This window comes from Lissotriton helveticus, chromosome 6, assembly GCF_964261635.1.
Source record: "Lissotriton helveticus chromosome 6, aLisHel1.1, whole genome shotgun sequence".
In the NCBI taxonomy this organism is placed as follows: Eukaryota; Metazoa; Chordata; class Amphibia; order Caudata; family Salamandridae; genus Lissotriton; species Lissotriton helveticus.
Window position 1 is genome coordinate 723600771 of NC_136067.1, and position 26011 is coordinate 723626781.

The window sequence follows — 26011 nt, forward strand, 5'->3', positions numbered from 1 at the left end:
TCGGAGGCCTGCCCGTAATCCCTATGGACGGCGTTTCTGCCATAGAATTATGATGTTGGTTTCTGACAGGGTTTCTATGTCGGGCTTTCTGACATGGAAAGTCTGTCGGAAAGCGACATTGGGGACCTGCGGTCCGAGGCTTTCCGGGTCTCATTGCAGGTTTCACTTTTGACCACCGTTTACGAAGCAGGTGGCCGAAAGTGAAACCGGCCAGTCATTCCAGCTGCAGGATTGCCCATAATCCCTGTGGATGGCCTTTTTACCATAGGGATTACGATGTCGGTTTCCAACTGGCTTTCCTTGTGGGGCTTTGTGACATGGAAAGCCTGTCAGAAAGGGACACTGGGACCCCAAGTAGGGCCCCCTTCTCTCTGCGGCCTCCGATTGGGGCCAAGGGGGTATCTATGGTGCCCCTCTGATAATCCCTGCACAGTACGGCACGCATTTCAGAGGTGCCTGCTATGAGTGCAGGTTTTGAGTTCTAAGGGGAAATATAGTTCAGTACAGTGTTTTTTAAAATTCTTTAGCTTTTTCTATTTTACTTTTTTTAAAGTACACTGTACTACACTATATATTTTTTTAAAACACAGAACGCAGACTCAGGCACTTATTATGATGTCGGGGGGATTTGGAACCAACCGACCTCCGGTTGGCGGTTCTGCCCACAGCATTACAATGGGACCGCACATGGTGCGGTCACATATTCCTATTTCTCTATGGGAAATTGGACCTGCGACTGTAAACCAGCCATTGCACAAGCTCCGTAGAGAAATGAGAGAATCTGTTCATCCCTGACCCATATGCATTTAGAGTTAAGAAATGTGGATCCCATTGCTTAAGTTGAAGATCATACAAGGTGTAAATGTAGTAAGGAAGAAGACACTTTCCTCTACCAAAAAGTAACTTCAAAATGACTACTTCCAAGCTTACATCCTTAACTTCTTCTAAATTAAATACCACTTCCAGGTCATGTTTTAGATGTGATAGCAACTTTACACAGCTGATTCAGAAACGTGCTACTCAATTGGAAAGGAGAGTCGACTATGTGGTAAAAAAGGACATTTTGCCAGGGTTTGCAGAGGAGGAAGTAGACCACATGGCCACTGGTAGATCAAGATACAGCCAATATGGAACACAAGATGCCAATTGTGGAGAATGTTTGTACTGGAGAGACCAAAGGTGATGAAAACATCAGGTAGAAGTAAATGAACTATAGCAATGTTCAATGTAAAAGGGTGATATGTCTCTAAAATGCTGTTTATGCACCATAAGTTGCAAGGAATTATTTGATTGCACCTGGCCAGCAGAAGTATGGGAGCAGAAATATGTTAATTTGAAGGGTTGCCAGGGAATCAACATTGAAGCAAATTGCTACATAGTGGTGAACATTAGGCTAAATGATCGAGAACCACAAGGAAAGGTCTATGTTTTAAGTTCTGATCCACTGACCTAGGGGTGGATCTACCAGTATCATCTTCATATTGTCGTGAACCCTAGAGCCAAGGAACATTTGATAGTTGTGGAAGAGGAAGATTTGGATAGCATACTCTCTGAATTTAGTTCAGGATTGGAAGAGAAGCTAGTGATAGTAAAATACTTTGAACATAAAAGTGTGGTTAGAAGAGTGCAATACCTGTCAGACATGCTGTCAAGAGAATTCCCATGGCCATCAGTTTCGAGACAAAGAAAATCTTTGAGCAGATGGGCAAAGATAAAGTTTATTGAGCCAGTAGATGCTGTTGAATTGATTTCCCCAGTTGTCATCACTAAGAAGTCTGGTAGATCAATTCGATTTTGTATGGATTTGCACAGTCTTAATGAGAATATTGTATCAGGCTATTTCTCGCTACCTAACATAAATGAGTTGGTTTTGGCATTGTCCCTGGGTAAGTTTTTCTCCAAGTTGGACCTCCATAGTTCTACCTCTCAGAAACCCATAAAGAGGGCCACGGAGCAAGCAGGAGTTACTGGTCCCACCATGGAGTTTGAGGACTTTTAAACTTGGTGCCCCGGGGGCTGACCTACTACGGATCCTGAGCAACTGGGCCAAGTACTCCTTAGCACTTGAATCTCAGTGGTAGTGCAGATCGAGCAGTCCAATGCCTCTCAGGAAGTGGTAGAGAACGTGGGGAGGGGGTGCACACAGGTTCACAACTCAAAATGCGTTCAGCATCAGCAACTAATGATTGTCCAGTCAAATACTTGCTTTTATGAAAAAAGCAGAATTTATATAGAAACAGTAAAATTTGCATCCCAAAATAAACGCATCCAGTCCCCTGAAGTCAAGGCTCTAATGTTGCATAGGGCATTGTGAGAAATTGTATTGTATTTTGAGGGGGGGGTGTAAGCCCTTCTCAAGCAACAGCCATAAAACTTGTCAAGGTGAACCACGAAAGCTGCTAAATTAATCTGTGCTCAAACCTCCAGTAGCTTGGCAAAAAAGCAGTCAGGCATAACTTAGAGGCAAAGTGTAAAGTATTTATGCAGCATTTAAGCATTAATAAAGCAAAAACACAACACAAGTAAAATCTTGCACTAATCTAGAAAACTAGAGCTGATTTTAATATATAAAATGATACCTGAATGACAAAATTACAATTAGAACTGGGGATATGTAAATTGAAAATCTGCTGCTTCAGTTCCAATGAGGCCTCCCAATCAGGAGTTGCAAAGTGCTGCAATGCGAGGTCCTGCTTCAAGATTCATTGTATTGTGTCGGTTTAAATTAGGCTGACGATCAAGGGCCGCAAGGTACTGCAATGAGAGGTCCTACATTAAGCTGCATTGGTTCTGAGGGAACCCACAGTTGGGCCAGGAGGAGTACACTTTGATGCCAGCCAAAGGTGTAGGACCTGAGGGGCAACTCTTGGGGATCAGCACTCATTTCATCAGAGGCAAGCAGCAGGACCCAGGCAGGACCAGTTGATTCTGGGTAGCTAGCCAGATAGATGCAGGGAAGGTATCTGGAGTTTCTTATGTCACTGTAGCTCAGAACAATGAATGAATGGATGGGCAATTTGTTAAGTGCGGACTAAGCCCAAGGGCAACAAGCGGACAGTCAGCTAACAGTTGGAGTCACTCTGGTGGTTCTTGGTTCAAGGAGCAGATCCAGTATTCCCTCCTCAGGCAGCAGGGCAGTAGGACGGTCCTTCTTGCCGGGGCAGCAGGGCATATCTTCCAGTAGCAAGACAGATGGGGTCCTCATCTGTGGACCCCATCTGTGAGACTACTCCTTCTGAGTTTTCCACAGGTCCAGAAGTGATCTGAAAAGTTGATCTGGGGGTCTAACATTTACACCAGGTGCCAGCTTTGAAGAAAGAGAACCTTCTAGAATTGCCCCATATCTGGTTCTGAAATGTCCTTCCTGACCCTGCACTGGCTCCCATGGGTCTGGGGTTCCAACAGAATACTGTGAAGTCCCTTGTGAGTGTGCTGAGGCAGCCCCTTTGAATTGCAAGTGTGGTGGGTGAGAGTATCACCCTTCCCATCAGTCAGGGCGGCCCTTCCTGACAACACCCAGTCCCTCGTTGTAACATTGTCTGGAAGCAATGCACAAGGACAAATGACAACTACACCAAGTCATGCAGGCACCGAATGGTTAGAACAAGAAAATGCCATCTTTCTAAAAGACGTGGGTCCCGTGTTTTCCATGGTACTGGAATCAAGCTAGCCTGGCTGATGAGGGGAGATACCCCAAACCAGTCCCAGGATGCTTGGTTATGGTCTGGGCGGGGGACCAGTCCTAGCAGTTTGTGCTGGACTGTTCACAGGAGGAGCAGGGTCAAGACTGATCTGCATGTTTCTGAGTCCAAACTGGAGTGGCATGGTGAATAAAAAAACAATAGATTTAGGCCCACATCTCTGTACTGGGGTGAAGGTTTGACTTTGTTCAGCATTGTTTCAATTAATTCTTCTTTTTGCATTTGTCGCCCTAAGTGGGATGTGTGTGTACAAAAGTGGGTCCAGTGGTCTCCATGCCACTGGAGTCAAGCTAGCCTGGCAGATGAGGAATGATACGCCGAAACTGGTCCCAGGATGCTTGCGTCCGTTCCAGGGAGGACCTGGCCTGGCATTTCAGGCTGGACTGTTCCAATGGGGAGCAGGGTCAAGACTATTCTACATGTCACTTTGAAACGTGGTACCTGGTCTAAAGGTGTCAGAGTGATGTGGCTGAAAAAAGTACCTTCACACCAATGGAGGAAGAGCATCTTTCATTTATTTACCACACTACACTTATACAAGCCCGTAAAATATCTCAGAATGAGAGATATTTCATAAAGTCATATTCCCTGATACCTGACTGCCAAACCCCTATATTTGGGACAGAAACAACAATGAAGCAAAACCATGCTACAGTGACCCTGACAAAAAACACAATTAACAACTCAATGTGAGATGCTGAAAAGGGTAGGAGCTAATTTGCTGATAGCCCCAATTTGTCAGGGCTTTTGCCTTGGAGATGTACAGCTTCTATTATGTAGGAGGAACACATGAACCTACCAAGTAGCACCCCTAAAGGAAAAAGTAACTGTAAAGCTGCATGTAGCACCTTATATGCACCGTTTTACACTGCATGGTCACAGTGTATAGAACTGTTCAACAACAAATCAGCCTGGGTAATTGAGGCATCTCCATTCTGATTTCTCAGGGCCACATATTCTTGTAGTGCACCAAGAAGGAATGTTTTTTTAAGCCTGCCTCACCCTTGCTCCTTCCTCCCTTTCCCCCACCCTCTCTCTTCTTTGTCACTCTAGCTTTCCTCCTTCCTCATCAAACGTCTCACCTTCCCTCTATTCTTGTTCTCACTTCCTCTTGTTTGTTTCTAGTTCATTGTAAGACCTTAAGTCGCTGTTACGATTACTATGTAAAGCGCATCTAGCCCGCTTAGTACCCATACACTATAAAAACATTAAAATAAATAAATTAACACTTAGAATAGTCGTAAGAATATAACAAACAGCTCCTGTCAGTGTAGGTAAAAAATAACAACATCTTAGCATACCTTAATCTGAATCACAGTGAATTTCAGGAGAAACTCATGAAGCCACACAGCACCTGTGCCACTAGCTTAGTAGAGAAGAAAGAACCTCAGCCAAACACAAAGTAGGCCTAACCATGAGAAACTGTTTCAGTAATCCTCAGAAAAGTGAAGAGTAAACAGCACCACATTTGTGGCTCTCAAAAAGTACTCTGTAACTCATGAAAATCATATAGAGCCACAAAACACACAGACAGAAAAACACTTCAGGTTCCCAGATCCCACAGTGACGTAATGCTGTAGTAGATGAGAAATGACGGGAACCAGGAGGACCTATACTAGGACATTTTTCTTAGTTAACTTTCATAGCAGGAAATTAGGCTATAACAATGGTCAGACATTTTCGAAGAAAAGGCGCCTTCTTAAGGGAGAGATTGTTCTGACATGGAAACTGAAAATTCACCATTTGCAGCTACCTTGAGTGCCATGACAGAGCACCAACATGGGTCACTCATACGTATTCCATTAGGATGCAAAGGAATGGGACCCTAAGCAGCCACCATGGGGAAACAACATTAGGCAACCTAGTCCACCTAAGCCATACTGTAGTGTAGTTCCTATATTCCCAATAGGCTCTGCGCATTGGAATAATATATCCTATAAATTTGACGTAGGACTGAGGTCAACTAGGTCTCTATTGATAATACTAAACTTAATTGTGCGTGTGCCAGCTAACTCAGAGGTCACTAGAAACTTTCTCGAATACACAGGAAGGGATTCGTTTCTGACAATCGCATAAACATGACAATTTTGTTTCCCAAGAATAAGAATATATCTCTCAGAGTCGCGGAAACAAAAGATAAGTATTTCATTCAGTCAATCGTGCATGCTTCAGTTCTACAGATTTGCAGAGAAATAGTGAGACGGGCGTTTTCAATAAAAAAGTTTTATTGAACAGTCTTTTTTCTCATGCAAGAGAGGTGAACTGCTACAATCGTTATGCAGACTGCAAAGTATAATGCGTACAGCGTAAACTGTAGTGTAGTTCCTACATTCCCAATAGGCTCTGCGCATTGGAATCATATATCCTATAGATATGACATAGGCCTTAGGTCTACTAGGTTTCTATTGAATATATTAAACTTAATTGCGAGTGCCAGCTAGCTCAGAGGTCACTAGAAACTTTCTTGAGTTCACAAGAAGGGACTTAGTTTCTAACAACCGCATAAACATGACAACTTTGTTTCCCCAAGATAAAGCTGATCTTCAGAGTCGTGGAAACAATAGATAGATATTTTACTCAGTCATTCGTGTATGCTTTGTTTCAACAAAGTTTCAGAGAAGTAGAGAGATGGGCGTTTTCAATAAAAGGTATTTATTAAACAGTCTTCTTTCTCAAGCATAAGAAATGAACTGCTACAACAAATACTGGTTGCAAAATATAATGCATACAGTAGAAAGAGTAGAATAAAATAATACTGTAAGAGCATTGTATGGTTCCCAAATCATAGATGAATATATACATAAATAACAGAGGCTAAAAAGTACTCAACTGGTGCTTCTAAAATACGCCTAGCCTGATGTACCTAACCTAAGTCTAGTACGAGGGAAGAAGTTATTGAGGTGTAGCATAAATTTAGAATTCCTTTGCCAAGAATCTCTCCAAGATTTCTCGAAGGGTTTAATCAGCTCCGTACCTTGGTGTAGAATGAAGACGGTCAGTCTCAAGACTCGATTTCCCAACAACCTGCAAGGGTCGCTTGGAAACACTGGAGCTGGATTTCTCGGCAGGAGAAAAGCCAGCGTCTCTTTCAGTGTGTCTGCTGGAGGGTCGGATTCCTCCGGCACTTGTAGCAGCAGGGTGCGTCGGGCAAATAGATAGTCGAACTGCTCCAAACCACTGTGTGTTTGCTATGGCAAGTGTGGGCATATTTATACCTAGAAAGTACAGAGTTTGACATAAAGGTGGACATAATAACATCATCAAATAGTCTCAGTTCTTTGAAAACTCTATGAGTTCTTGGACAAGTCAGTATACGAGCAAGGGGAAGTCCCTAGCTGCTGAAGCCGAGTTTTCCAAGAAATTGTTGTGGATTTTCGGAACTAGTGGAAGTAGCCCTGCCGTATTTGAACTGCACAAGCTATGTCTACATATGGTTAGGATGTCTATGCCTATATTAGTTACAACAAGGGGTGGTGAGGGACAGAGTCTCTGAATTAAGCAGAATACTCTCACCCAGTCAAGAGATCAGGGCTAGATCCAACACAGTTTTTTAGCTCATTGCACCATCCCAGTTTCAGAACCTGGCTGTATGCAAATTAGTCTGTTCCTGTCCCAGTGCATGATGGGAACAGGGCAAACCAAACTACAAAAGCCAACTCTTACACTGGGAAGGAAACAAGCTTCCGGGGACCGGTTTCTGGCATTACAGCCGTCTTCGGCCCGGCTTGCTTGAATCCTGATGGTGCAATGAGCAAGGGACTCATGTCTGAGTATACCCTTCCACGCTTAGGGTGGACAAAATTATTTACAACAAGGGGTGGTGAGGGACAGAGTCTCTGAATTAAGCAGAATACTCTCACCCAGTCAAGAGATCAGGGCTAGATCCAACACCGTTTTTTAGCTCATTGCACCATCCCAGTTTCAGAACCTGGCTGTATGCAAATTAGTCTGTTCCTGTCCCAGTGCATGATGGGAACAGGGCAAACCAAACTACAAAAGCCAATTCTTACACTGGGAAGGAAACAAGCTTCCGGGGACCGGTTTCTGGCATTACAGCCGTCTTCGGCCCGGCTTGCTTGAATCCTGATGGTGCAATGAGCAAGGGACTCATGTCTGAGTATACCCTTCCACGCTTAGGGTGGACAAAATTATTTACAACAAGGGGTGGTGAGGGACAGAGTCTCTGAATTAAGCAGAATACTCTCACCCAGTCAAGAGATCAGGGCTAGATCCAACACCGTTTTTTAGCTCATTGCACCATCCCAGTTTCAGAACCTGGCTGTATGCAAATTAGTCTGTTCCTGTCCCAGTGCATGATGGGAACAGGGCAAACCAAACTACAAAAGCCAATTCTTACACTGGGAAGGAAACAAGCTTCCGGGGACCGGTTTCTGGCATTACAGCCGTCTTCGGCCCGGCTTGCTTGAATCCTGATGGTGCAATGAGCAAGGGACTCATGTCTGAGTATACCCTTCCACGCTTAGGGTGGACAAAATTATTTACAACAAGGGGTGGTGAGGGACAGAGTCTCTGAATTAAGCAGAATACTCTCACCCAGTCAAGAGATCAGGGCTAGATCCAACACCGTTTTTTAACTCATTGCACCATCCCAGTTTCAGAACCTGGCTGTATGCAAATTAGTCTGTTCCTGTCCCAGTGCATGATGGGAACAGGGCAAACCAAACTACAAAAGCCAATTCTTACACTGGGAAGGAAACAAGCTTCCGGGGACCGGTTTCTGGCATTACAGCCGTCTTCGGCCCGGCTTGCTTGAATCCTGATGGTGCAATGAGCAAGGGACTCATGTCTGAGTATACCCTTCCACGCTTAGGGTGGACAAAATTATTTACAACAAGGGGTGGTGAGGGACAGAGTCTCTGAATTAAGCAGAATACTCTCACCCAGTCAAGAGATCAGGGCTAGATCCAACACCGTTTTTTAGCTCATTGCACCATCCCAGTTTCAGAACCTGGCTGTATGCAAATTAGTCTGTTCCTGTCCCAGTGCATGATGGGAACAGGGCAAACGAAACTACAAAAGCCAATTCTTACACTGGGAAGGAAACAAGCTTCCGGGGACCGGTTTCTGGCATTACAGCCGTCTTCGGCCCGGCTTGCTTGAATCCTGATGGTGCAATGAGCAAGGGACTCATGTCTGAGTATACCCTTCCACGCTTAGGGTGGACAAAATTATTTACAACAAGGGGTGGTGAGGGACAGAGTCTCTGAATTAAGCAGAATACTCTCACCCAGTCAAGAGATCAGGGCTAGATCCAACACCGTTTTTTAGCTCATCGCACCATCCCAGTTTCAGAACCTGACTGTATGCAAATTAGTCTGTTCCTGTCCCAGTGCATGATGGGAACAGGGCAAACCAAACTACAAAAGCCAATTCTTACACTGGGAAGGAAACAAGCTTCCGGGGACCGGTTTCTGGCATTACAGCCGTCTTCGGCCCGGCTTGCTTGAATCCTGATGGTGCAATGAGCAAGGGACTCATGTCTGAGTATACCCTTCCACGCTTAGGGTGGACAAAACTATTTACAACAAGGGGTGGTGAGGGACAGAGTCTCTGAATTAAGCAGAATAATCTCACACAGTCAAGAGATCAGGGCTAGATCCAACACCGTTTTTTAGCTCATTGCACCATCCCAGTTTCAGAACCTGGCTGTATGCAAATTAGTCTGTTCCTGTCCCAGTGCATGATGGGAACAGGGCAAACCAAACTACAAAAGCCAATTCTTACACTGGGAAGGAAACAAGCTTCCGGGGACCGGTTTCTGGCATTACAGCCGTCTTCGGCCCGGCTTGCTTGAATCCTGATGGTGCAATGAGCAAGGGACTCATGTCTGAGTATACCCTTCCACGCTTAGGGTGGACAAAATTATTTACAACAAGGGGTGGTGAGGGACAGAGTCTCTGAATTAAGCAGAATACTCTCACCCAGTCAGACATTTTCGAAGAAAAGGCGCCTTCTTAAGGGAGAGATTGTTCTGACATGGAAACTGAAAATTCACCATTTGCAGCTACCTTGAGTGCCATGACAGAGCACCAACATGGGTCACTCATACGTATTCCATTAGGATGCAAAGGAATGGGACCCTAAGCAGCCACCATGGGGAAACAACATTAGGCAACCTAGTCCACCTAAGCCATACTGTAGTGTAGTTCCTATATTCCCAATAGGCTCTGCGCATTGGAATAATATATCCTATAAATTTGACGTAGGACTGAGGTCAACTAGGTCTCTATTGATAATACTAAACTTAATTGTGCGTGTGCCAGCTAACTCAGAGGTCACTAGAAACTTTCTCGAATACACAGGAAGGGATTCGTTTCTGACAATCGCATAAACATGACAATTTTGTTTCCCAAGAATAAGAATATATCTCTCAGAGTCGCGGAAACAAAAGATAAGTATTTCATTCAGTCAATCGTGCATGCTTCAGTTCTACAGATTTGCAGAGAAATAGTGAGACGGGCGTTTTCAATAAAAAAGTTTTATTGAACAGTCTTTTTTCTCATGCAAGAGAGGTGAACTGCTACAATCGTTATGCAGACTGCAAAGTATAATGCGTACAGCGTAAACTGTAGTGTAGTTCCTACATTCCCAATAGGCTCTGCGCATTGGAATCATATATCCTATAGATATGACATAGGCCTTAGGTCTACTAGGTTTCTATTGAATATATTAAACTTAATTGCGAGTGCCAGCTAGCTCAGAGGTCACTAGAAACTTTCTTGAGTTCACAAGAAGGGACTTAGTTTCTAACAACCGCATAAACATGACAACTTTGTTTCCCCAAGATAAAGCTGATCTTCAGAGTCGTGGAAACAATAGATAGATATTTTACTCAGTCATTCGTGTATGCTTTGTTTCAACAAAGTTTCAGAGAAGTAGAGAGATGGGCGTTTTCAATAAAAGGTATTTATTAAACAGTCTTCTTTCTCAAGCATAAGAAATGAACTGCTACAACAAATACTGGTTGCAAAATATAATGCATACAGTAGAAAGAGTAGAATAAAATAATACTGTAAGAGCATTGTATGGTTCCCAAATCATAGATGAATATATACATAAATAACAGAGGCTAAAAAGTACTCAACTGGTGCTTCTAAAATACGCCTAGCCTGATGTACCTAACCTAAGTCTAGTACGAGGGAAGAAGTTATTGAGGTGTAGCATAAATTTAGAATTCCTTTGCCAAGAATCTCTCCAAGATTTCTCGAAGGGTTTAATCAGCTCCGTACCTTGGTGTAGAATGAAGACGGTCAGTCTCAAGACTCGATTTCCCAACAACCTGCAAGGGTCGCTTGGAAACACTGGAGCTGGATTTCTCGGCAGGAGAAAAGCCAGCGTCTCTTTCAGTGTGTCTGCTGGAGGGTCGGATTCCTCCGGCACTTGTAGCAGCAGGGTGCGTCGGGCAAATAGATAGTCGAACTGCTCCAAACCACTGTGTGTTTGCTATGGCAAGTGTGGGCATATTTATACCTAGAAAGTACAGAGTTTGACATAAAGGTGGACATAATAACATCATCAAATAGTCTCAGTTCTTTGAAAACTCTATGAGTTCTTGGACAAGTCAGTATACGAGCAAGGGGAAGTCCCTAGCTGCTGAAGCCGAGTTTTCCAAGAAATTGTTGTGGATTTTCGGAACTAGTGGAAGTAGCCCTGCCGTATTTGAACTGCACAAGCTATGTCTACATATGGTTAGGATGTCTATGCCTATATTAGTTACAACAAGGGGTGGTGAGGGACAGAGTCTCTGAATTAAGCAGAATACTCTCACCCAGTCAAGAGATCAGGGCTAGATCCAACACCGTTTTTTAGCTCATTGCACCATCCCAGTTTCAGAACCTGGCTGTATGCAAATTAGTCTGTTCCTGTCCCAGTGCATGATGGGAACAGGGCAAACCAAACTACAAAAGCCAATTCTTACACTGGGAAGGAAACAAGCTTCCGGGGACCGGTTTCTGGCATTACAGCCGTCTTCGGCCCGGCTTGCTTGAATCCTGATGGTGCAATGAGCAAGGGACTCATGTCTGAGTATACCCTTCCACGCTTAGGGTGGACAAAATTATTTACAACAAGGGGTGGTGAGGGACAGAGTCTCTGAATTAAGCAGAATACTCTCACCCAGTCAAGAGATCAGGGCTAGATCCAACACCGTTTTTTAGCTCATTGCACCATCCCAGTTTCAGAACCTGGCTGTATGCAAATTAGTCTGTTCCTGTCCCAGTGCATGATGGGAACAGGGCAAACCAAACTACAAAAGCCAATTCTTACACTGGGAAGGAAACAAGCTTCCGGGGACCGGTTTCTGCCATTACAGCCGTCTTCGGCCCGGCTTGCTTGAATCCTGATGGTGCAATGAGCAAGGGACTCATGTCTGAGTATACCCTTCCACGCTTAGGGTGGACAAAATTATTTACAACAAGGGGTGGTGAGGGACAGAGTCTCTGAATTAAGCAGAATACTCTCACCCAGTCAAGAGATCAGGGCTAGATCCAACACCGTTTTTTAGCTCATTGCACCATCCCAGTTTCAGAACCTGACTGTATGCAAATTAGTCTGTTCCTGTCCCAGTGCATGATGGGAACAGGGCAAACCAAACTACAAAAGCCAATTCTTACACTGGGAAGGAAACAAGCTTCCGGGGACCGGTTTCTGGCATTACAGCCGTCTTCGGCCCGGCTTGCTTGAATCCTGATGGTGCAATGAGCAAGGGACTCATGTCTGAGTATACCCTTCCACGCTTAGGGTGGACAAAATTATTTACAACAAGGGGTGGTGAGGGACAGAGTCTCTGAATTAAGCAGAATACTCTCACCCAGTCAAGAGATCAGGGCTAGATCCAACACCGTTTTTTAGCTCATTGCACCATCCCAGTTTCAGAACCTGGCTGTATGCAAATTAGTCTGTTCCTTTCCCAGTGCATGATGGGAACAGGGCAAACCAAACTACAAAAGCCAATTCTTACACTGGGAAGGAAACAAGCTTCCGGGGACCGGTTTCTGGCATTACAGCCGTCTTCGGCCCGGCTTGCTTGAATCCTGATGGTGCAATATGCCTATATTAGGATATGGTGATTTATACCTATATAAGGGTATGAATCGGGAAAATGACAATAGGGTCCTAAAATGTTATACAACTCCCACTCCATGTTATCATGTTCATGATTACTAAGTTCAAGCACTAAAACATATAATCTAAAGCATGTGTTTACAATCCCACACCAAAATACATAAAAAATGCATTTGAAATGGTTGTACACAAAAACTGAGCATTTGTACTGAACGTATTTAAAAGCAAATGAATTCATCGTAAGCACATAATATCATATTTGGAATGCTAACCCAATGAATCATGAAATTACATTTAGGAAATGGCTTTTAGTTACAGAAAAAATCGAGACCATCCCATAGCAGAATATACAAGTTGTTTTTGTTTGTGGATTTTGGTCAATGTTGTTTCTAGGAAGTATTCAAAGAATTCTTGTTCTTTAAGAATAGATCTACTTTAAGCAGATTGCTTTGTGCCAAAGTTCATTGTGTTTGGAAAAAAGTCAAATCAAATCGTAGAAAAATAGAGTTCCAAAGTTAGAAGTTTTTGTTTTGAAAAAAACCAAAAGTCGAATTTCAGAGTTGAAAGAACGCTGTGTGCTAACTTCAAAAGTTATTCTCGGAGTCATGATAAAACATTAATTCATCAAGGCTTGCAAAGAAATCGTCTACCACAGTAGATGAAAGTTGAACCACTTCATTAAGTATGTCAATTGTACACAGATGTGAAGCATCGCCGTCAGTCGCATTAGCAATGTTCGCAGTTGGTGGTACCTGTGTGCCTGTTGGTCCGCGTATCACACCTACAGCTGGAATTGCCGGTGAGATCTCAATGAATGCCGTCATCAGGATTAGTAGGCTTTGGGGCTACACAATATATGAGCCGTTACTGGCCAGTAAATCATCAACATCCATTGGCATTGCAAATGGAAGTGTTAGACAGATATCTAACACACATTCCTCTCCGCAAAGCAGGCATCGTAGAACAGGTAAGATGCAATCTTGCCAGATTGGTCTGAATGACAGGTATTCAGATCTCTCAAACGAGCCAAGCCAAGGATCTGTGTTATGTGTTCACGATACTGCATTGCCAGAAGAGCATTCTCCATGGTAATTTGGGTATCGCTGGGGGCAGGACTTGCCATAACGGAGAAGGAGAAATAAAAATAGTATCCCTGCTACGAGTCCCAAGACGAGAGGCAGGCCGCCGAACACAGAATGCACGAAGTTAGGAAAAATGCCTAGGACTGCTTCAAAGGGTGCTAACAGTCCCGAAAAAATAGTCTTAAATACATGTACAATGCCACTGGTATCGGAGATGTTTAAGATACGACCTAATATTTCTGCAAAACGTATGGGGCAGTTTGTTGATAATAATGCATGTATCTCCGTAGAGGACCTTGCAATTTGCAGATCATGCGTCTCTCTGGACGAGATCAGAGGCACTGTTTTTTTGTAAAAGAATGGCTTTTAAAGTATCAATTCGTATAGAAGAGATGTTCAGTGAAGGCTTAGTGGCGACTCCCCATCTGTCTTAGATTTTGGAAACAATACTTGCATACAACAAGTGACCCTGGCTGACACACTAACGAGATAGGCTGTCCCTGGCATCATTCTGCAACAGCTGTGATCATTCAGCATTATGTAGCTTCCATTGAAAAGCTGCCTAAAAATTGGATCTATCACTGCTGCCGGGGAACCCTGCAGGTAGCATGATAAGTTATTTGAAGAACTCTCACAGGTTCCATGTAAATTACTGCCTTGACATAGAAGTGTACTGCTTAACATTGTTTTGCAATTTTTACCACTAAGAAATACCACCTTTCCCCCACTCCAACATTTGTGTGTGTATGGTAAATCCCAGGTCGACTTTATGTACTCCTTACCCAACCTTTCATACAGGCCTGCTGGTATGTGTTTTAAGCAATTATGAAACTGGAAAATCGTCACTGGTATCGTGATGGTGCCATGTATCATCCGTTCCACTGATGGTTTCTCAGAAACGGTCAATGGTAATCTCTCCAGTATTTCCACGCTCAGCACCATATAGTCTGCTCCCCTCTGTGCCAAAGAGATTTGTTTATCTGTAAGGTTAAATACAGTAAACAATGACGTGGTGTAGATTAGAGGCCAAGGCACATAGCCAGAACAAAGGTTTTGTAACGTCCAGCCTAGCAGCATTATAGAACGTAATTGAGACTGGCCATGTTGTAACATTAGCAAGTCTTGTTCCATTATGTCTATGGCAGAGGATACAATGCTGTCCAAAGAATACATTCTGGACAACAGAGTTGTTAACCCATTGTTAACTACAGAGAGAGCTTTCTCTAAATTAATACGATAAATTTCCCGTATTCGTTCTGCAGTTTCCATTTGTGTGACTTTCCATGCTTCATTATATGCAACGTATATACCTGCGTATATGAAAAGTTTATGATGTGGTTTGCGAGGTCCAAGTAAAAATTCTCTCAAATTAATGTCATTTTTAAGTAAAGTTAGGTGTTTTTTTATTTCTGAGAGTGTGGATTTGTGTAGCCACTCAAGGCACAGTTTCCCTACACTGTAAGTCGTTATTATCCCTGGATGTTGTCTCTGGATATATCTTGGATCTGGCATAGTTACTGTAAACTAGGACAGATTCTAGTTACTGTAAACCCTTGTGTCTTGTTCTGCAATTTATCTTGACAGTAATTCATGTCTGTTGGCCAGACTAACCATTGTTTCCATTCAGGATTAGTTCTGTTTTGTTGTAAAATATAATTTACGTCTACCTCCTCATCTCTAGTTCTATTACTATCAGGTGTGGGCTTAGGTAGTGACGGTTTGTTTAAATCTTTTATCTTAGCCAGGCCAAGACAAGATGTCTGTTGAACAGTTTAATTTAAGAACAATATTTGTTCTGGGATGATGCAGGCTCTGAACAATGCTTCTAAACCTTGTACCTGCCAGTCTTTTGTACCCCAGACAGTTTTTGTCTCAATGTTGTCTTTCCAAAAGTCAAAACCTAATTTGGACAATTGAGCATAAAAGGCCGCAGAGTAAATCTGTTTAACATACTTTTCATGCCTGTCTTATTAACATTTTTAAAGTAAAATGTTTCTGAATTTGTAACATTAAAACCTGTAAAGTATGCAAAATGTCTATAAAATGTTTTAGAGCTACCTTTTAGTGGCGTTGGACAATGCTCCCATGGATTATAAGTTAAAACATTTCTAGGATTTGCAGATTTGTGCAAATAGTGATGACCAAAATTATTAAAACAATACATTTCTTCATAATTTGATGAACCTTATAAGTATTCATGTTTTGCAAATTTTGCTGACATTTCTAAGTCTGCCATCATGTTATTGCAGTTTCAAAGTATCAATCATCAGAAAATGTACTCTGTAAAACAAAATCACTCAAGGAAACCTTAAATTGGTGTGGAATATTCAACAGCTCAACCGGGCCATAAATGTCATAATCAGTTCTTTCCCATACTATTCCACCAGGTAGGGGAACGGCAGTAATGTTCACTGATGACAGGTCTCTTTGTTCAGGATGATGAGATGATTTGTGTGGCTTCAGGAGCAAGTTGATGTTCTTACGTGCTGTGTCCCTTTTACTACATTTTCCATCTATCAGCTTTCCCAAACTTAAAACAAGAATGAGCCATAGTAGGAGAAACAGTATACCCAACACAGTCCAAAGTTCAACCCATGGTGAAAACAGATATGTATTTGCAAGCTAGTGAAAACGTTCTTTTACTTGTTCCTTGAAAGTTTTGTTTGTTGGCGTAGTTTCAGGCTCACTGGGATCCTCAGAAAAGGTGTCGAAGTTGATGAAATGTCCAGAGGCAGATCTGTCAATTGTTGGTATTGCATCCGGATTATTTGAAATCTCTGGAGCTGCTTGTTCCCTTGACATGTTAGTATAGTCAGATGCTACATCATTGTAGACGGGAGTTTCTTGATGAACTGTTATTTGGGATTCAAGAGGCACGAGTTCCATGGCTTTGTTGCATAGTCCTTCTTTCCTTACTGCAGATTCTTTAAAGGTGATGAGTCTTTCAGTTTGAACCTCTTGGATAGTAGCAAGATTTGGTCCTCAGCTACATCTTTGGAGTCCACTGAGCCTACTACTTATTATCGGCCACATGGTGTGGTTTTACCAGGTCGTTGGATACGAACCGGTTCTCCTTTATTCCAGCAAGGGGCGACCGTAATACTGTTTATGATAGTTGGATTGCTAGTACAGGTACAGCTGTCCCCAATCTTTGGATTCCAGATCCCCAATCCTTGGAATCCAGATCCCCAATCTTTGGAATCCAGACAGATCTTGCTGGGACAGGCGGTTTTTCTTCAGTGGTCGTTGGCTTCTGTATGGTGTTGCTTAAACTTTTTATTGTTTCGTTTAAGTCCTGTAAAACAGCCAAACGATCTTTGATATCACAGGGTTTTTGTTCCACCACTGAATTATGATGATTGAGGTCTTCATCCATCATTCTAGTACCAAAAAGGTTTTTATATGGAGTGATTCCACCCAGAGAATTTCTTGGCAGGTTATTAAGACTACGTTGGACACTTATTAGATCTTTGACCCACCCGTCACCCAAACCTAAAACCCTAGCTGTTATAGATTGCTTTATGTCACGTTTTTTTCTTTCCACAACCGTATTTCCCTCAGGATGGAATGGACTTGAGTACTGCAATACAACGCCCAAGCTGGCCATGGCCTGCTTGTAAACCCTAGAGCTAAAAGCAGGACCCTGGTCAGAATGTAGCGTGCCAATTGCGTATGTGCCGATAAAGACTCGCAAATCTTTTACAACAGTTCGGGCGTCAGCCGAGCGCTGAGGCCACATCCAAATGAATCTTGTCCTAATACTTTCGGGACCGCTTTTGTCCATAGGGACATCTGAGCGTGGATAGTCTGATGCTCTCTAATAATGGTGTCTGTACCGGGCTGGCTACATTGTAATCAGGAATTTGGTGGTGCTCAAGCTGTGATCTCTGTAACAGGCATCGCAATTAATTCCAAATTCGTAAATGTGGGCATTCATCCCTGGCCGCCAGAGAATCTCTTGTAATTCTAGTAGAGATTTAGAGACATCTTGATGTATCAGACCCTCTCCCATATGTGGTTCTTGTATCAAAGCACCTCTCCGATTTCTGTTTGGGATTATCCTATCCCGCACTACAGGGATTCGAGCAAAAGGAATGGAGTTTGCATCAATTATGTATGTATATTCGAGTGGATAGTTCAGAGGTAATGCAGCTCCGCTGCCTTTGCATGTGGAATTGACAGCGAGCACGTCTATTTTAGTTTTTGAACGAGTTATTGCAGCTACGGAAGCCGTTTGCACAGCTGCCTTTGCTGCTTCATCAGCCAATGAATTCCCTTCAACATGAACGCCATCACGCTGATGACTCAGTGTATGGATCACGCAATACTTTTGTAGTTCTTTCTGTAAAATAACTACTTGTTCCCAAAGCATTTTATGCTTGATTGTGCCACCTTTTGCGTCTTTAAAACCATTTTGAACCCAGTTCGGCAAATATTAATTGTAAGACTGGACGCAGTAATGCGAATCACACACTATGAGTGTGGGGAATTCGCGATCGGTATTTTCATGCACCATCTTGAAAAGCCTGTAGTTCAGCTCGCTGAGCTATACAGTCTCCTAGTGATTGAGTTTTTGTGACCATAGGTCTGAATTTACCATTACGCCAGCGACCTTTAACAATCGCGCATGCAGCACTGTAAGCTAGTTTTCCCCCAATTGCGGGCTGTGCTGATCCGTCTGTATATATTATACAGCCGTAATGTTCTAGAAGCAGAATTTCAATGGGCAGAGGACATTCCTGTTCGTATTGGAGAAATCTTGTGCCTTCAAGTAAGGGTCAAAAACGTATTCAACGTCTGTCGCAGCAACAGAATTAACCCATTGTATCCATCTTGGAGGTAGAGCTTTTGCATTCGGAATGCTCGCTTTGTCACTGCCTCTAAGGCAGGTACAGGAGAAACGACCTTTATGCATTTTCCCTGCGCGAGAGCTCTCTCTTTTGCTACTGCAGTTTGAACCGCTGTCAGAATTTTTTCTGTTGAAGTGAATTTCATTTCAGCTTGTGTGTACAAGTATGATTTGTGAGCTATTGGTACCTTTTCACCTTCATTAAAGGTTAAGTACGTGAATCCTCATCTCCCTGGGATGATTCGGATTACAAGGTTGCATTCGTTTAGGCGTGTCTGTAAATGGGTTTTTGCTAACATGTCTGTTTGCACTGAACGCAACATTTCTGTGTGCTTTTGAGTCCAATTTGTTTGTTTGAAATCAGGTTTGATTAGTTCATAGAGAGGTTTAACTCTTTCTGCGTAGTTTAAAATTGAAGTTCTTCCGAAATTCAGGAAACCTAGAATCGACTGTAAGTTTTTCAGCGTTTTTGGAGGATGGAGCAGCGCACTTTTCTCTAGAAAGTTTGATGCCAGGCTTTTGCCTTCACTTGAAAGTTCATATCCTAGGAAATGGATAATTCGTGATTTCTTAAAATTGAATTTGTACCCTTCAGAGGCGAAGCCCAATATTATGGAGTTCACCCTGTTCAAGTGCCCATCCAAGTCATCGTCTGTTAGATAGATGTCATCGACATATGATAATGCCTCATCATCATAGGTTTGTAGTAACTCTGTTACTCTGGCTGAAAATAACCCTGGACTATTCTTGAATCCCTGTGGGAGACAACAGAATCGACGCTGTGTCCCTATAATTGAGAAAGAGGTCAAGTACCTACTTTCTGGTGCAATGTTTTGACAGAAGAAACCGTTAGAAACATCTAATGTGGTTTTGTAGATTTTACGCACAATGTTATTCGTGCATTTTGTACTGCAAAGGTTTTGCAACAAGAGGTTAGATGTCTGCAATCCAAAACTAGACGATATGTATTGTGTGGTTTGGAGAAAGGAAACAAAGGATTGTTCATTGACGAGGTGCATGTTTCAATCACCCCTTGGTATTCAAGTTGATCTAAGATCTCCCAGACTTGTTTTGTAGCCTCTTGCTTAACTGGATACTGCCTTTGTGCAGTCGGTTGATTTTTTTAATTGGATTTTATGGTGAGGAGAATTCTCATCCCATCTTACATTATTTTTTATAATGCAGGAGCCTGGGCTACTGCCCATTTCCTGGCATAGGTATATTTTAAATGAATTGGAATGTGGTTGGAGAAAGCTGGCATAATGATTTATTTGCCATGTGGGCACTCTCTGACACATTCAGGTGGCAAGTCTTGTTCAGCTAGAAGAATGTCATAACCCTGAGAGAGCTTCTCCCAAAAGAGTGCTCTTATTTTTCTAGTTATGTCCCCCTCCATCCGGAGTGTTACTTCGTATAACTTATGTGGGACACTAACCCTGGTATCTGCAGTTTCAACTTGGATGTACTCATTCAAGTCCACTGTCTCCAGATGAGCCTTCAAGTTCTTGCGAGCTATGGTGACTTCTGCTGCACTGTCCAACATTGTTTGAGCCCATTCCCCGTTCTTGAGTTGTGTCCTCAAGATCCTCGGCATGTCTGATTTTTATACCTGCTACCTTCTTTTTAGTGAATTGAGTTTTCTTATTTTTCTGAACGTGTTAATCGTCTTTGGACTTCACGCATTCTTCTTTGTGTTCTGACCGTCCTCTTCTTTCGGATTTCTGTGAGGAAGTCTGAAAGGTACGAGAGGAACGTGTATCAGTATCTTGATATCTATCAGGTTTTCTCAAATTATCCCTATTCCTGAGGTTATACCTCCTTTTAGAGGGCTCCTTTTGAAGAGACCTACCTCGGGATTGAAAACGCCTCTCTTTAGAAGTTTGTTTAGTGTTCTTCCACTTCTTTTTAGGAGGAGTAGGAATGTTTTTAAGAAAGACCTTTAACTCAAAAGGCTTTATTTCGATAAAAACATATCGTAAAAGCATCACATTGTAAAAAAACACATTTTGCAGTTAAAAACAAGAATTAATCTATTTACACCAGGGTTTTTTTCCCTCTTTTACATCTAACATTTGCAGATAAGAAACACAGTATAAAACAAAAATTTAAGAATCAGATTAAACAATTCATTTAAGCCTTTGGTTTCTAAGGTGCCATGCCCATGATAGAAATTTTGATAGACTACAAGCATAGAATGGTCGTTAAGATGCTCAGCGCTACAATGTGAGACCTAGTGCCTAATGACCGACACAAAGGTTTGAGCCACCTAGTTCTTGGGTACATATACGCTGGACATTCGAACATAAAATGCGCTATAGTTTCTGGTCTAGTTGGGCAGGAAGGGCAAAATGCTGTAGTCTGGGCCGGAGGCTTCCAGCAAGCTGTTAGGGCGCGTACTGGAAGAGCACCGACCCTAAACCTAAAGTAAAGAGCCCTGTCGAATGGCTTCCATATGATATCCAAATAGAGTTCTCAGATCGACAGATCCTTGAACTGCAGGAAGTCATTCGTAAGCCTGTCCAAAGCATAGTCAGCGCTAGTTCTAGTCGCGACCCAGTTCCAATAGAGGCTCTTTAGAGTAGTCTTGGGGGGAGAGGACCTACCAACCCATGCCTCGCTAAGGCCCAAGTCCCCAAGCAGAGTTTTTACATCATTTAGCCACCTTACTTTATGCCAACCAGGTAATGCCATGACTTCAGTTAGCCCTTTAGCATATTTGGCCAATTCGGGAGTTCGCCATATCCGGGCCCATAAGAGCAACGGTCGATACTTAGCCAAATTGCTAATAGGGCGACAGCCTAGGTCAAGCAATAAAGGTGCCATTGGAGTGCTCTGGGGAAGCGACATAAGATCCCTAAAAAATTTGTTTTCGGACCTTGTTAGGTCAACTGTGCTAGTGGTACCCCATAGCTCTGCCCCGTATAGGGCAGAACTGACTCCCTTTGCTTTGTAGATGTCAATAACAGGGGCTATTGGTCTTATCGAACAGGATCGCTGTTCCCTAAGCAAAGCCCCAGCTACCCTCTTATGGGTTAAAAGCATTTTACAAAGGTGGGCAGTCCACTGCATGGTATGCGATATACGTATACCTAGGCAGTCAAACACAGTGACCCTTTCCAGATGCACAGAGTTCAATATAGGTGGGCTAGCGAGTTTTTTGGGGGGATTCATCACCAAGTACTTTGTTTTTTCGGTGTTAATTATTAAACCCCGCTGCAAGCAAAAAGCCTGAAAGTTGTTGAGAAGCTTTTGGAGGCCCATAGGGGACTTAGATATTAGGAGCGTGTCATCCGCAAATAGGAGGGTAAGAATTCGCTCGCCCGCCAGAGATGGTTCGTCTGAAGGATCTTTTGACAGATGCTCAACCACACCATTCACGTATAATGAAAAAAGGATGGGGGTGAGAACACATCCCTGGCGGACCCCTCTCTCTACCGGGATTCTGTTGGTTTTCTCGCCCTCTGTGCCCCATCTTATTTGGGCAACTATATCATCCAATTACATTTTGAATATTACTAAGTAATTCATCGTCTGACATTGCTTCAATGTCAGGGTCAGGTCTGTAGTTGGCTAAAGCTAGCCATGTTGCTCCTGGTCTACCTTGTGGACCGAGCCTGGTGATGTGATGTATATGTTTTAGGGCGCCTTTAAACCAGAGCTCATGCTCTTGGTATGTTAGTGTAATTTCAATATCCTCAAAAGGAATATATTCCTCTGGTGGTTCATCTTCTTTGTAGAAGTGAAACACTTTTGTTCCTGTTCCTATCCATGAATAAAATACTTCTGTCTGGTGATATTCATGTGCCCCTTTTGCAAAAACTACCCTACTACCTCTTGCTGATGGGCCATTTTGTATGAGTTTTATAGTGATGGCTTTCCTTAAAGTTTCTGGAATGCTTATAGCATCATCGTCGGTCTCTTGGAAACCTGTAAAGTTTAAAACGTATACGGCTGCATCTGCTGCAGCTCCACCGGTTGCGGTGTTCTTGCCGTTATTCGACATTGTTTAATGAAAGTTGCAGAGCAGGTTTCAAGGAAACAAAGATAAGGTGCACAATATTTTGGAACACTGTATCCTTCAACATTGAATAAACCAAAAACTAATACATAGGATTTTTTCGTCCTACTCAGTTATGGCGGATATTATCCTTTTACCCACTCCAGACGTCGATTGGGGTATTACGGAAATAGTGGTCTCTGGGAAAAGCACGACTGAGTTACTTTAGTATCTAGCGTTAAATTAGTGCCTTACCAAACAATGGCCGCCATGTAGTGTAGTTCCTATATTCCCAATAGGCTTCTATACATTGGAATGTTATATCCTATAGATTTGACGTAGGACTGAGGTCAACTAGGTCTCTATAGAATATACTAAACTTAATTGTGTGTGTGCCAGATAACTCAGAGGTCACTAGAAACTTTCTCGAATACAGAAGAAGGGATTCGTTTCTGATAACCGCATAAACATGACAACTTTGTTTCCTAAGAATAAGAATATGTCTCTCAGAGTCACGGAAATAATAAATAAGTATTTCACTCAGTAAATCGTACATGCTTCGTTTCTACAGAGTTGCAGAGAAATAGTGAGGCGAGCATTTTCAATAAAAAGGGCTTATTGAACAGTCTTCTTTCTCATGCAAGAGAGATGAACTGCTATAATCGTTATGCAGACTGCAAAGTATAATGCGTACAGCGTAAACAGTAATATGAAATAATACTGTAAGAGCATTGTATGGTTCTTAAGCCATATAAAAATACATACATAAATTACATTGACTAAAAGACTCAACTGGTGCTTCTAAAATACGCCTACCCCAATGTACCTAACCTAAGTCTAGTATGCGGGAAGAAGTTAGTATGGTGTACCATAGGTTTAGTTTTTGCCAAGAATCTACCAAAGGTTTTTCTAGGTTCTAATCAGCTCCATACCTTGTTAGAATAAAGGAGGTCTGGTATCTCTGTCTCGGCACTTGATTTCCCAGCACCCCGCAAGGGAAGCCGGAAACACTGGAGCTGGATTCTCGGCAGGAGAAGGGCAGCTTCCTGATCAGTGCGTCAGCTGGAGAGTCGGCTTCCTTCTGCACTTGCTGTAGCGAGCTGTGTCAGGCAAGTAGATCTGTACTGGAATACAAATGTTATTCCCTGCCAGCAGTCACTCAGGCAGGGAACATAACTTTGCTCCCACCTGGTGGAAGTTCTGAAAACATCTGTTCTCTTCTGGACTGGAGCAAATTAATGGAGCAGGCTTCCTTCGCACCCAGGATGGGGGCTGGCTGAGGAGCTGGCAGGTGCTGGAGGGCTCAGCCCTGCCTCAATGACTGGGCATATTGTGGGTGCCCTAGGTAGGCACCGATGCCCCATGAAAATAAAATATAAGCAAAAAAAGAATAATAAATGAGTGGCGGGAGCTGCTCATTTAATATTCACTGTTCTAAGCAAGGAGCACCCCTTAATATTTTTGGATCCTGGTGGTGCCCCTAGACGTGGCAGAAAACACAAAAAAGGTGATATGAGGCTGTTTGCAATAAGTCTAACCACTGACAATAGCTCAGTGTAACTCTCTAACTCATTGTTCATTTGCTCACCATGCCACCTCAGTTTGGACCAAGCTACATGCAATCAGTTTTGACCCAGCTCCTTGTGGGAACAGCCCAGTCCAAATTGCCAAGCCAGGTCCTCCCTGAACTGGAATACAAACAACCCAGGACCAGTTTCGCCCTTGCTGTGGGCTGATCAGCCGGGTACAGCTTGGTTCCATAAGTGGCAGTATACGCACCAAGCATTTTGTTAATGTTGAGGAGGGCTGCAGGGAGTGCACTTTTTACAAGTATAATGTATATGTTCATGTAATAAATACAACTTTATATAAAATCTAGGTAGGTGATAATTTGGGATATTCCAGCAACATAAAAAAAAACACAGTAAGTCTCTTGGGTCACTGAATCCAGGTCAGCAAGAGAGCATACCATATTTCTTTAAAACACTCCAAGCTGGAGCTGTATGCTCTTCAGCAGGAATAAAGGGACCCATTTGGGTGGTTATATGGCTGTTCCATGGCTTCACTTTGTGGCGTGAAAAATGTTTTTTTAAATGACTCTAAGACATGTTTCTTTTTTTTTGTTTTTAACTATTTTATTGAAACTATTTTTATTGATTTGGAGTTCTGACCCATTGACAAACCAGTAGATCTGCCTTACTTAAAGTGACACCGTTTGTATTGTTGCCAACATGTACAAAACATATTATATTAATGAGGTAAACGAAATGACAAAGACTCTTGTGAGCAAATAAAACCAAATCTAACCGAACAAGTGAAGGATAGGGGCACATGGCAAAACCCAACATATTTCTTTTCTGACATATTTAGGAAGAATTGACATCTATGCACTCCTTTATTGGATGGCCTGCACCGTGCAAACTCTAAATCCAGACCTATTTGTCATTTGACAGTGGTTGCAGGATGAAACTATGATGCAAATGGTGCTCCATCAGGGCAATAATACATAATCTTGCACTTGGCATTTTAGCATTACTTTAAAGCATATCTCTTTTTTTTCCCTTTCTGTAGCTTGTTACTTTTTCTCTGTGAAACCTAGGTCTATCAACAGTTAGATATTCAGATCTATTTGAAGCATCAATAGCACATGTAGTTCTGCTGGGCTTTTCATGGTCATTTGAGGCTTCTGCATGGAGGTTTCCAGCACTTAGATAAACTAGGTGGAAAATTAAATTAAAATGAGTTTTGGGGCAGAAAACCCCTACATGACGTTAGTGTCTAGACGGCCAATGACTAAGAAAATTTTGAATATCTGCTTTGTTAGGACTACTCATTCATTGATTACATAATTTAGTATTACACTTCAGTTTGAAAACGCTTTATAACACAGAAGAACAATGTGTGATAAACCGTAAAATCTGTGTAAAAGATGAGTTTCATGTAGCACGTCTTCTAAATCATGGATATGAGACAGACTAATTTCTAATTGTAACATTTCATTGATGCTTTTTCAAGTACTAATGTATTGTGGACACATTAATACATAACGGATTAGATATTTTGCCACAGTTTGTTGATGTATGTTTCCCAATGTATATCATTCTTTTCCGTAAAACCTGAAGGGAAGTGTTTTTCAATGGCCTTTTGTCCGTCAATTATTAGGAAATACTAATTTAAGAACGTCGTGTCTGAATATACCAGCAAATCCTACTGAGGTTTTTAGAACTATGATCTAACACAGTGTTAATTGTACTGCCATGTTGAAATTGTATATTTAATTATATGACAAAACCTTACA